This window comes from Eufriesea mexicana, unplaced genomic scaffold (genome assembly GCF_001483705.2).
Source record: "Eufriesea mexicana isolate 0111107269 unplaced genomic scaffold, ASM148370v2 scaffold925, whole genome shotgun sequence".
Taxonomy (NCBI): domain Eukaryota; kingdom Metazoa; phylum Arthropoda; class Insecta; order Hymenoptera; family Apidae; genus Eufriesea; species Eufriesea mexicana.
The window spans coordinates 130,465-143,621 of record NW_016909095.1 but is presented as its reverse complement, the minus strand read 5'-3'; the positions used below and the strand labels follow the sequence as shown (position 1 = coordinate 143,621).

The 13,157-nt window shown below is 40.7% G+C and overlaps 1 protein-coding gene across 4 annotated transcripts in view; it reads right to left on the bottom strand.

The window, feature by feature from the left end:
• Positions 1-13,157, bottom strand: part of tty (tweety) — a 61,841-nt gene that overhangs the window by 32,743 nt on the left and 15,941 nt on the right. The window contains exon 1 of one of the 4 annotated variants that reach the window (XM_017899680.1): positions 2,074-2,194. The exons of the other annotated variants lie outside the window; for them this stretch is intronic. The gene's annotated coding sequence lies outside the window, so the exon portion shown is untranslated. Of the gene's footprint in view, positions 1-2,073; positions 2,195-13,157 lie in introns of those variants that run through there. 4 annotated transcript variants of the gene reach the window in all.

Below are 13,157 nucleotides of genomic sequence, written 5' to 3'. Positions count from 1 at the left end.
TCGAAGAAACTGTCCAATCCCCGGCAGCCCGTTTCCATAACCTCACTTATAAAAACCGACGCTTGTCACCACCGCGCGTCTAAAAACAAATACTTCGCGAGCATCGAAATTCTGCCTAATTAGGAGCACCCCCAACGCCATCTGTGTAATCCTGGCGGCATTCTATCGACATCGTTTTATAGCGCCAAACTTTACAGTTCTTGCCGTGTCGTATAAAAACATCGAAGGAAGCTTTCCGGTCATTTAATATCGCAGGGTATATAAAAAGGGAATCACGCCTGTGGATTATAAGTCGCTTAAAGTCACGCTCGAGCTCGTTCCTAGTGTTTTCTTTATCCGAAACGTTGGGTCTTGGGGACGTTATTAACGTTAAAAGCTCGTTGCAAATGAAGCTCTATGGCACGAGCATTGCTGGCAAAGTACGACGAGCTGTCGATAGTTATCTTCCTCGGAATTGCAACGAAACTTTTCCGCGCTCTGAGACAATGAGAAAACTTTCGTGAATCAACTTCCACCTATCTCTCTCTCACTCGCTCTTCCCCCTCTACTTCTAGCTTCTTTCCCCCCTGCTTTTTTCCTTCTCTTTCGGCGGGAGTGGGGAGAAGTGCTCGGGACGTAGACGAAGCGTAGGATATTCGAAATTTCCGTGCAAAGTTTTGCTCGCATGAATTACCGCGCTGAACCGACGGATGCTGATCGGTCGTTATCATGCATGCAACACGCGTTGAATTTTAACGTGGCGCACGCCGCCGACTCGCGAACCGGCCGAACACGCCTCGAAACGGGAATCCGACGAAAAACTTTGATTAAGTCGCGAGCAAGGTGTTTCCTTTGCCTCGCGGCCGAGTTCAGTTATTGAAGGCGATGGTGTACGCTTTAAACTTCTAGGGTAATAAATCTATGTGATACTCGGAATACTAGAGTTTAAAGGAACTTTAAGCTAGTAGGATTGTTTATAAATTTAAACTGCTTTTAGCGGCAGTCAAATGCGACTTCTCACACTCGCCACCAGAGGGCTGTCTACCACGATGGCGTTCTCGCTAGTGTCCACGTTTATCCTGACTGGTTTAAATAACTCGTGGAACTGCTATACGACGAATATAAAATTTATAGTGTTTTGATGTTTACGTCGTAGAATAAAAGGTGAGCAATATAAATAATTACTGCGCAGCTGCTGCTTGGAGAGAATTGCTTTGTAACAGATTTATTTCTGTTTCACCTAGCAGCCTTGATGTAAACAGAAGTCAACTAAGTGACTGAGGACCAGCCAAGGATATATCAAATAGCTTTCTGAAACGGATCTACAATATTTACAGACACGAATACGTGCATATATAATATGAATACCACAAACGGATAAGAGTTCACTAGCAAAAGTATTATTATAATTAGTAGTCCCTTAAAGAAACGTTTCTCGTTCTCTTTCCTTCTCTAATCTACTACTGCATTTTATAGGTTTAGGTTTGTTGTTAACTAAAATTACTTGTAACGAACATATCTGTGATACTTCATTGGTTTCCATACATTATAGAACGATGATCAGTAACGGTTCGATTATATATTACATATGATCGTTAATATTTAGTTTATAATAGCAACGAAACAGTTACACATGTTTGTTTCGAGTTAATTTGTTAAATGAAATTACCGATGAGTAGAATCACGAAGCCACCGAGGTGAAAGCAACAGTGAATCATCATTTTCGCATGTCGGATTAACTCACTAACCGATCGACTGATTAAAGTTCCTGGATATTTCCGGCCGCTGGATATTCGTTAAAGATTCACTTAGCAGATAACCATACGTTAACGGAGAGTGTTATACTCAAGTGGCTGACCTGCGTGCGCGAGATCCGATCTAAGAGAATTTTCAAAAGCGGGATCTAATGGTGTTAGGTCAGGTCAGGTCGTTCGGAAAGGCACGTCTACATTCGTTTCACTGGCAGCGCTGTATTCACACACGTGCACGAGAAGACTCGAAAAGGAAGAAACCTGTTATCGACTCGTACAGATTAAACATTTCAATCACATTCGTTCGGTAAAGTATCACCTTCAAACAAGTCAAGCGACTCACCCCATAAATTACAATGAAAGCGACTAATTGGTGCCCTCGCAATCCTTATTCACACTTCTCCAGAACTCTAGACACCTGACACAATGAACGCACTTATTGTTCCAGCAGAAGCAATTATATCCACTCCCAGTTCTAACCTAGTATCGCGTAAAGCAACTTCGAATCAAGTTCATTGCAAACGCGATTGCTAATGCCACGGCAACGGCGTTAGAATCGATTTATCTTTCTGCGATTATACTTTTCAGTGGAACGCGATGACGCAATCCACTTCGCGGCGAATCGCGGACTTCACGGACAAATTAGCACGTGCGTATTCGTCCGTCCTAACCTAACAATAAGTTTGCGTTGCCGCGTGACATTGGACATCACAAAATATTCCTGCGAAATGGCTGTTCGAATTTTCATCCACGATTACTAACGTACATATGAAAGAGCTAGTCACGTCGGAAGAGGAGTAATTCTAGATCGAAAGAACGATTGATTATCGGGTTTGCTTGGCGCAATAACCGTTAAGTCTGTCTAACCGTTTCACTCGAAACGCACTGTGCATGCGCAGCGAGGGATTCAGCAAAATATCTCTTCGCGCAAAAATATTTCCTCTTTCTTACTCAATGGAAACGGTCCTTTTTCCGACTACGGATACGTCGGAATAAAAAGATGAGATCACCGAGGAAGCGATAAAATATACCACGAGCATCGTCCTTTAATCTTTGTTTGACGAACGAGGCAGGAAATGGAATTTTGACACAGAGGAACTGATTCACGGCGATGCGTGATTCACGATACGGAGGAAGATAATGATTCTGCCAGATAGGGCGAGTTAAAATCGTACAACCAACTCTTTTTATCGAAATCTGATTCTCGAAAAAGATTACCGTGGATGGAATCGCGGAATATCCGCGTCGGCAGCAGAATCATCGATTTTCCTATGGACCACTCTCGAGCTTCGAATTTTTCTCTAGTCCTCTGCCATTGTTAATCGTTCGTGCCATAACAAGAAGAAAAATATTCCCCGAACCTGTGCGTGTATATCGTATCTTCGTTCAACCATACCCGTTCAAAGTTTCCGATTATCGCTTCCGTTTTACCCAGCAAACGACCCTTTCCAGCTTTCGTCGCGAACGAAAGCGACAATTTTCTTCCACGCCCACTCCGACAGCTCTCTTCCTCTTTTACTCCCTCTTATCCCTCAGTCGTTGGAGAAAAGTGCCCTGTCCGTTCCAGAATTTTACTTTACCGTATTCGCGAACGAATTTACATGGAACGTCTACCAGGAACGATATCGCGTCTTCTTTTCTCACGACGAGGATCAGTAGCGTATCAATTCGGCCGCCATGTTTGTTTCTACGCGCCGAATTTCTAACCTCTCCGCGGTCCGCGTAAAATTCTATCGCCGGGGTTCCATTACACGGCCAGAGCAAACTGCTACTACCTAAACCGTTTTCCTCCTCCCCCCTACCTTTTTGTCAGCACTGCTATCAGTCTTCTCTCTCTTTCTCCCTCTCCCCTCTCCCTTCTGTCTCTATTCCCTTTTTGGCCGTTAGAGAGCTTTTAAACTACGGCGATAGAAAAAGTCCAGGAGCACTGAGGAGAGGGAGAGAATTTGCATGCCGGTGTTTCGAGAGGTAAAACATTTTTTACGGGGCAAGTTCGCTCGGCTTCGGGCTCGCCGACAGCTCGAAACGTTGGAAACTGTTGTCCGCGAGTTGGCCATTCAGCGGCAGACAGAATGGCGACGGCTACGTGCCCACGAGGAAGCGAAAGGCTGCGTTAGACGACGAATTTGAAACGACCGCGTTCAAACCGCCCGGATAATTCGAATTAGCAAACTGCTCGCAGTTTCCTGGCGAATCTCCTCCTCCCTCTGTCGCGAAACCTTGGCAAGATTGTCAGAAACCTGCAGGGAGAGGTGTATTTCAGCATCGAATTTAAACGAACAATTTTTTCCGCGCCACTTCTTTCGACCTAACCTAGTTTTCACGTTTTAATTACGGACGCTTTTTAAAACTTTCCGACAGCGCAATTTAAATGTTTAAATGCTACGTTACGTCCACCCTTTTCATCGCTGCTTATTCCAACTTTCGATTCCGTGTACCAACCATTGCTCGAAATGATCGATTTCCTGGTTTTTATGCATTATCGTGGCGATCTCTGTCACCGGCAGTAACGTGTATTGTACGGGCATTGTACGGGTTGCGAAGAGACGTAAAGAGACTGTGAAATCGGTTAAAAGTGTCAAAGTGAACACGTTTACCTGCTAAACCTAGTGATTGACAGTATTACAATTGCATTTAGAATGAAATACTTCCCCTAAATATACAATTTGCCGTAATTAAATCCCGGGGAGTTCACGTGGAATAAAAGTCCGCCGAACAATACATCGCGAGAGCGACCTAACCTCCAAGCCGCTCGATCTAATGCACGACCTCGCTGCATCGCATTCATTGGGACACAGAATCTACAAAGCCTTCGACACGCATAACAACGACATCTCTCGAAAACCGTCCCCACTGCGTAGCCCAAGAAAGCGCGAAATAGGTCGCGCTTCGTTATCCTTCTTTCGCCCGTGGCCCCAATCCCGCTCATCCACTCGTACACGCGTTATACCGGCTAGAAGCGAAATCGTCGACGGGAACCTATCTCCGTAAAACTGGAAAAGAAAGACATCCCCGAAGACGAAAAATAAAGAAAAAAAAAAAAGAAAAAAAAGAAAAAATAAGAGAGAAAAGAAATAATAAAGGTTGAAAAAAATAGCCGCCTTTGTAGCACTGCATTGTATCACCGGGTGATCTAAAAATCGCGGCTTTCTCCCGCTGCGAATCTAGGCCGGTGCTTTTTCGTAAGCGGATATTTCCGGAGCGCGAGTTCGCCGACGATTTTGAATGAATCGCGACGAGTAATTCCTTTCTCTCTGTCTGGCGTACGACGAACCGGTGTACGTCATCCGATACAATGTCAGCGATACGTCGAAGAGGAAACGGCGGAGCGATAGAGAGAGAGGTGGCAACGAGAGAGACGGGAGCGGGAGAGAGACAGGAAGCGGCGACTTCCGCCGATCGATTTCTGCGCTCTCGCGGTTAACTCCCGCGGGCTCCTTTATGCCACGCCTTGCGTTCGATATTTCGCTTCGTTATCGACTGTTTAATCCGACCGATCGGGACCGTACGTTGCACGGCGTTGACACTCGGTCGGTCGTGCAGCGCGGGCCGATTAATCGATACGAAATTGATATCCACCCAGTGCCTGTTACCTTCCGATGTGCCGTGACACGCGTTTTCGAGCTTTCCAATTAATTGCTTGCGGTTGTTCGTGAAGTTTGATAGTTTTAAGGGAGCGATAAGCTGTCTGGTAATATCGTTGTATTTGCAATCGAGTGATTCGGTCGCGGTTACGGCTGATATATGGGCTTGATTATTGCAACGTTTTCAATGTGTTAGTAACCGAATAGCACGTTTCGATGCTTAATGTTAGATCTACTATAATAGGGATGAAGAAAGACGACAAAAATTTTAGAAAATAATGAAATAAGAGGAATATTGGAAAACGTCGGGTAAAAAAGCTTTTATTCACGGCCATTTCTAAAGACGGTCATTTAGATAGCGTTAATGCGGTCTAGAATATCGGGGAAAATTAAAAAAACATTAGAAGTCGATGATATAAGCTCGGTGCGACGGTTTACATAATGCACACCAAGTCCTCTTGCTTATTTTTCGTTACTTTCAATGCCAACGAAGGTAATATAACGCGGTTCATTATAAATGAGACAACCTGTATACTCGTAACGCTAATTAGCGTGAATCGACCAAGCTATTAGACGCAGAAAAATAACGAGAGAAACATTCAATGGCGAAAGATAAAGAAACATGGATCAATAAACTTGAAAAAGAATCGCACGGACTGTGGCAAAGTAAACGTATAAATTAACGCGCCTTAAAAAATCGTAAAAAAGTACTACTCATTATGTGACTCATATACATGTAACTCACAATGTCGCGGCAAAAACTAGGAAATGAAGTTGCAAGCTGGAAATAATGTCCAATTTTTTAAGCGAAACACGAGTGGATAAATTTGGAAAAAGAATTATACAAATTTTAAAAGTAAAACACTCGCAACTCGCAATAAGAGAAAACACAAAACAAAAGGGGATGCATAGTATAGAACTCAAAGAGAAACACATACATACACAACTCACAATACAAGAAAGCAGAAGGAAACAAAAAAGACGTATCCACAATTCAAAATAAGAAAAAACAAAAAACAAAAAATAAAAAGGGATGCACAATATAGAACTCAAAAAAAACACACATACATATACACACAACTCGCAATACAAAAAGTAAAAGAAAGCAAAAGGGACGCATTCACAATTCAAAATAAAAGAAAAAAGACACAAATCACAATTCCAAAAAATACACACTCGCAACTTGCAATACAAAAAGAAAAGAAAAAATACAGGTGAAGAATAGAACCACGATCCAGAAAAGGAATATTCCCTAAAACCCCCCATTCTCCGCAAAGATATACAACTCACAATACAAAAAGCAAAAGAAAGCGAAAAAGACACATTCACAATTCAAAATACAAGAAAAAAGACACAAATTACAACAAGAAAAGAAAAAATACAGGTGAAGAAAAGAATCACCATCCAAAAAAGGAATATTCCCTAAAACCCCCCATTCTCCACAAAAATATCCAACTCACAATACAAAAAGCAAAAGAAAGCGAAAAAGACGCATTCACAATTCAAAATACAAGAAAAAAGACACAAATTACAAAAAGAAAAGAAAAAATACAGGTGAAGAAAAGAATCACCATCCAGAAAAGGAATATTCCCTAAAACCCCCCATTCTCCACAAAAATATCCAACTCACAATACAAAAAGCAAAAGAAAGCGAAAAAGACGCATTCACAATTCAAAATAAAAGAAAAAAGACACAAATTACAATTCCAAAAAATAACACACACTCGCAACTCGCAATACAAAAAGAAAAGAAAAAATACAGGTGAAGAATAGAACCACGATCCAGAAAAGGAATATTCTCTAAAACCCCCCATTCTCCACAAAGATCCGAAAATGATCGGAAAGCCCGCACGACGTGTCTCATTACCGAAACACGATTGTTCCGCGAGCGATCGATTCCCCTTTGTCTCCGCGGACCGGAAACTGCAAAGGGAAACGTACGCGACCGAAGGAGCTGCGTCGATAAGCAGCGGGTCGCTTGATAAAAGTGTACGTTCGCAGCGCAACGAAATTACGAGGGTAGAACGAGAGACGGGCGGGGTGGGAAAACTTGCCGCGACGCTATTATCCACGTTACAAAGTTAAACCGCGCCCACCGTCTGTTACAAAGATTCAAAACGTCGATGTTACCCAGAGCTTTCGAGCTCCTCCCGTTCTCGCGTTCGCCAGATTAACCAAGAAAAATCTACACCGCCGAATAACCCCGTTCCTCCCACCTGCGAACCATATAATCGAAGTTTCGGTAATTATTTAGAATAGAGGTTAGGGGTCCTCACAGATTTTGATGGTTTTTAAATATATCGAGAAAACTAAAATTTCGAACAATTTTTTCCTATACACATAACCCCAGCTAGGCCTCAGTTTCCGAGATTTTTCCTTTTAAAAATCGCTGCTACTGGGCTGAATTTTGTCTATACTATGTCCCAGCAACGGTAGTACAATCGTGATTCGACATACAGAAACGAATCGAGAAAGAAGAATAAAATTTTTTGATCGACACGTGCACTTAGCTACGGTCTAAATGTATGGATCACCAATACACGAACATTGGTGATAAAACTGCAGAGAGGGTATTCTACGTGAAAAAAGGAATCGAAAATAAAGAATAAATTTTTTTCATTCGAAGCTTCGTTATGGAGAAAATCGACTTTGAATATGCACCGAGTGCGCGGGTTACCGATAGTCCGTCCGCCATAGTTGATGTTAAGTGCGCACATACTCGTGAATATTCAAACTCGATTTTCTCCACAACGAAGCGTCGAATGAAAAAATTTTATTCTTCATTTTCGATTTATTTTTTCGCGTACTATCACCCCCTTCTCGATTGGATACAAAGTTGAAAGTTATATGGGTCCATAGAGGGTTAACTGATTTGGTACTTTTGGTACCAATTGTCATTCACCTATAATATATTTAAATAATTACACCATTCTTCCATTATTAACCACTTGCGTTAGCAAGAAATTCACAAACGTATGTGCCAGAACGGTCCAGTGCTTCTGTGACAATTGCCTGGCGACGTGTGTACCACGTCGTTGGCGATTCTGCGACAAAAGCATTACGACGTGCGTGGCACGTCTTTCTAGCGCAAGTGGTTAACCCTTTTCGTGTCTCCCGTAGAACAAAGCGTCGTACGAATGATAGAATCATTACGATCGTGAAGTCCTTAGCATTCGAGGCCAAGTCTTTCGAAGGAAGAAGAACAAGAGAGGAAAAACTGACCATCGCAATAGCGCTTGCAATTTTTTGCGAAGAGGAACGGTAGCACTTGTCTTAATTTTTTCTCAATTCTTATGGCTGGTGACTATAGTCATCCGTCGTGTGCAGGTGGCGTCTCGTGGCTGAAGAAGCGCCCTTCAGTCGCCATTTGATAAAATTTCGAAGCTCGATATTCATAAATATGTCAAATTTCGGATAATGTAACGGTGTGCGAGGTACCGAAATCAAATAATTCTACGTGTTAATTATCTTATTCGAGACGATTTCTTATTCACTGCTCAGAAAAATATCGTCAGCTTTGTAACAGAAAATCGATGAACTCCTATCCTTCTTTGGCCAAAAAATCGTCGAGTGCAAAAGCTTAATACTCGACAAGTAGCATTGATTTAGTATTACAATATCCCATATTATATCAAATATTCCCATTTTCTTCGTTCCAGCTACCTTTCAAGTCTACCATAATCATTTCCATCATTCCTATAGCCAGCAATGATATCATTCTGTCTTTAATTCTGTCTTCAACAGGACAAAAACAAACCATCCGAAACCATTTATCTTTTATATCTCACAACCAGTACTTTCAACGTTGAATCCTGAATCTGTGACTCCTACTCGAACAGTCCATTAATAATCATCCCGAGTTCCCTTAATGCTGACCTAGTATTACGCGGGCATTAATTTTTCTTACTACGTCGGTAGCAGGAACTAGAAGAAGGATGAAGCCGAAGGAAGAAAGGAAGCACGAAGCAAACACTGTTTAAATCTTCAAAGGTGCTCCTCTATTCGAGAGGCGAAATAAGTCTGCGCTGGATCTCTTTCAGTTCTTGGTATTATCCTGGCCTTGCTGTTGGGCCTCGAGGAACCAATAATGTCGTTCAAGGAATGGTTACGGAATGCAAATACCGAATTGAGTTCCTGAATAGGAATGCCAGCCAGATCCTGGGTTATCGATGAAAATCGCGCGGTTTCGAAACAATGGATTAATGCGATGTAGATTAATCGCTGTCGATTCGATCCACGTGAAATTTTATTTCATCTAGAACCGGCTACCAGATGACACTGTCTTTACCATGGAAATTTTTGAAATTCTTCGCGATAGCACGATTCAAATTCGAGATTAATCGATATTAATTTTAGCCGGTTAAAACCGGTTTTAATTAAGACCTTTTGTCAATATTGGTCTTGGCTAGTTAATTCTGGGATTAACCGAGCGCTGTTGGGTAGAACTAGTTCGCATTTTTAATTAAGACCCTCGGTCAATGGTAATTTTGGCTAGTTTCGCCATGTTGTAACGAATAAAATAACGAATTCGATTGCTTTGCGAGTTTGCACATTGTGGTTATTACTAGTTTCCCCTAGATAAAAGTGCATAGTTACTAGAGGACGGATTTTAACTTCTTGCACTACGATTTAAGTGCGAAAAATTGTGCAGTGACGAAGCGTTTAGTTTACCTGACTGCCATACATTTATTTCATTTTCGAATTTTCGAATTTATATAAATTTTGACCATTTGAAAGTTTCTTGCGTTAAGTATGGTGTCTATTAATTTTTGCGTGGTTTGATATTGAAGAACTCTTATCCAGCTAATTCATCATCATAATGCAAGAAATTAGTGATTGAACGAATAAGAATTATTAATAAATTGATGATTATTATACTATACTGGAATTGATTAGTATTATCCGATTAATTCTAGAATTAACTAATCGAAACTGATACTAACCCCAAAAACCTAATATTATATGAGCCGTTCACTGCACAAATCGATTGACTCCACTTTTTGAAAAATCTTAAATTTAAGTGTCAAAGCACTTGGTATAGTCATAACTTTTTATATTTATAATAACTTTCCCTGATAATTAAGATTAACATCATTAAACGACAAAAATTTTTTGGCCACTGAATAATAAATAATTTATTTCGGAGGTCACTTTGATTAACTCCGTACTCTAATGTAAATCGTTGCAATAATGCGACTCAAATGCACTAGCAAGCCACGAATGATAACTGTGAATTTTTTAGCGCCGTCTTATCAGAATTTAAGTAAAATTTAGTAAAATTTAAATTTATTACTTTCTTCACTCGCCAAATCGATTAACTCTTCCAGTAACATAAAAATGGTAACATTACCAACGATTACCTTTTGGCTATTTTTTCTTCTAAATTTTATACACCGTTAGATGAAAGTTGCATTTGTATTTATGCATTCTACGATATCTATTTCGATTTAAATTGTAAAGGGAATTTTAAAAAACAATATACATTATCTCATTGCATTTCACCACTTTTTGTTTTATGGAGCTAATCAATTTGTGCAGTGAACGGCTCGTATATACGTCACATTATATTATATATACTCATTCTTAGAGAAGCCAATATTAATCTCGAATTTTGGCTATTCAATTTTAGACTTTCACTCACCAGACATACTCGAATAAAATAGCAGAAGCATAATCGAGGATTCGATATGAGACGGAATTGAATTTCGGCGATAGAAATTGGAAAATTATATGAAAGGAGCTTCATTTTTCACCTAACCTCCTACTTAATTCCCATGCATGCCGCTCCATACTGTCCCTTTTATCATCCCAAAGGCGTTCCATGAAATTCCAAACAGGCAATCGGGGGCATTGATGCATTACCGAGCAACCATTTTCCAATTTTCCTCGCCATAAATTCAAAAAGATTGTCTCCGGCAAAGATAAACGAGCTCATCCCTTCCTACTATGCCTCGGCCCTATCTTTGAAAAATTCCTACCAAGGCCGACTAATCCTAACGTCAACCTTGAAGAAGCATCGACAGATCACAGCCAATCCCTGAATTTCCTCCTAATTGATCTTAATGAATACCAACTGGCTTTCGAATAATCGAAAAACAGGTAAATCAAGGTAAATACATGTATGTACATGTGTATATACATTGTATTCGTATGTATTAACACGTTATTAAGGCTTACACACGTACATTAACTCTACAATGGCGGTCTCCAACCTTTACTCCTTGCACACCGGCAATCGATATGTGATCAAGTCACGTACCACTTTATAAGTACTATCTATTCATTGTAGCATATCTCACCATACAGGGTGTGTGAAAATTAAATGTCAGGACCATTACAGCACGACTACGTAATTTCATACCTTCGAGTCCGATTGAATATCCGATCGAAATTAAATAGCCGTAAAATTATTTTCCAATACTATTTGTAAAATAATTTTATCTTCGATTCTTTTTGTAAATTTTTTTTTTTGGTAAATTGATTTCTTAAGATTTCAAAATTTTGGAAGATTTTTCGAAGACTACAACGAAATGAGGCCTTTACACTCTTAACCCTTTAGGGGACTCTCAGTCGCCATTTAATCAGATTCTAAAGATCGTTGTTAATTAATATTGTAGGATACCAAAAGAAATCGCAAATTGGCTATTGCCAATAAAAATAAATTGCAAACCGATCGATATCTTATAGAAGCGAATGGAAAAGTTCTTCTATATAACAAAATTAAGTTGCGTGGCTCACCTATGGGGAGATGAAGCGCAGGTTAACCATTTGTATCCAAGCGCGGAATATTCCGCGAGCCACGACTATCGTCTATCACCGAGCGCGGAATATTCCGCGAGCCACGACTATCGTCTATCACCGAGCGCGGAATATTCCGCGAGCCACGACTGTTGTCTATCACCGAGCGCGGAATAATCCGCGAGCTGACTTTTTCCATTACCAGTTGCTGAATATTTTTCGTATGCCACAGATCACGTTTGATCCCTTTTATGAGCATCTCATCTACATCGGTTCATTATATTATTAACAAGTTTTACTTTTGCCGTGAAAATCCTTTTAACTGCCATTATGACTAGGTGCTGATACGCGCGCGGTGATACGGGCTAGTCGTCAGTTGAACGTCGCTGATGCCTGAACACGGCACCTTAAGTACAGCCACGATGCAAATGGGTTAATAGATTATTTCTAAAAAATAAAATTTTAGAAACTCCCAAACAAAAATCACCATTTAACCCCTGAACGACTCACACACGCTTCCCATAGCGAAAATTGCAAAATAAAAAGGAGAGGAAAGACGAAGAAAAGGGAGGAGGACTAGGAGTAACCCAAGAACCAATTATTCCAGTCAATCCCGATCCAAAATTATGCACTACCAGAGAAATTCGAGGAGCAAGGTGTACTCGCTCATCCTCTGTTGACTCAGCACCGTAGCTACTTATGCGCGCTTCCGGTTCCCTCAGGAAGCCCGGGATTTCTTGCATATTTCATACGAATCCTACTCGAACAATTTACGTCTCGACAGATAAAGAATCGCGCGAGTAACTTCCCTGTCCCCGGACCTCCTAGTGATAAATCCACGGCCAGGTACAAGGTAAATATCGTCGCGAGCACATTAACCGGAAGTTGAACGGTTTAAATCCTACGACGAACTTCGAAGAGGTCTCCCGGTCTCGAAGTAAAACAGGAAGTGCTTCTTCGATAATTTTTTCCTAGGAAACCGTAACAGTTATCCCTACAATTTTTTGGTCATCCATTGACACAAGTTTTAATAGTATTCCAAATTTTTTTCAACAAAAAATAATAACAATTACAAAAGTTATCGAGATATATATATGAAAGGTGA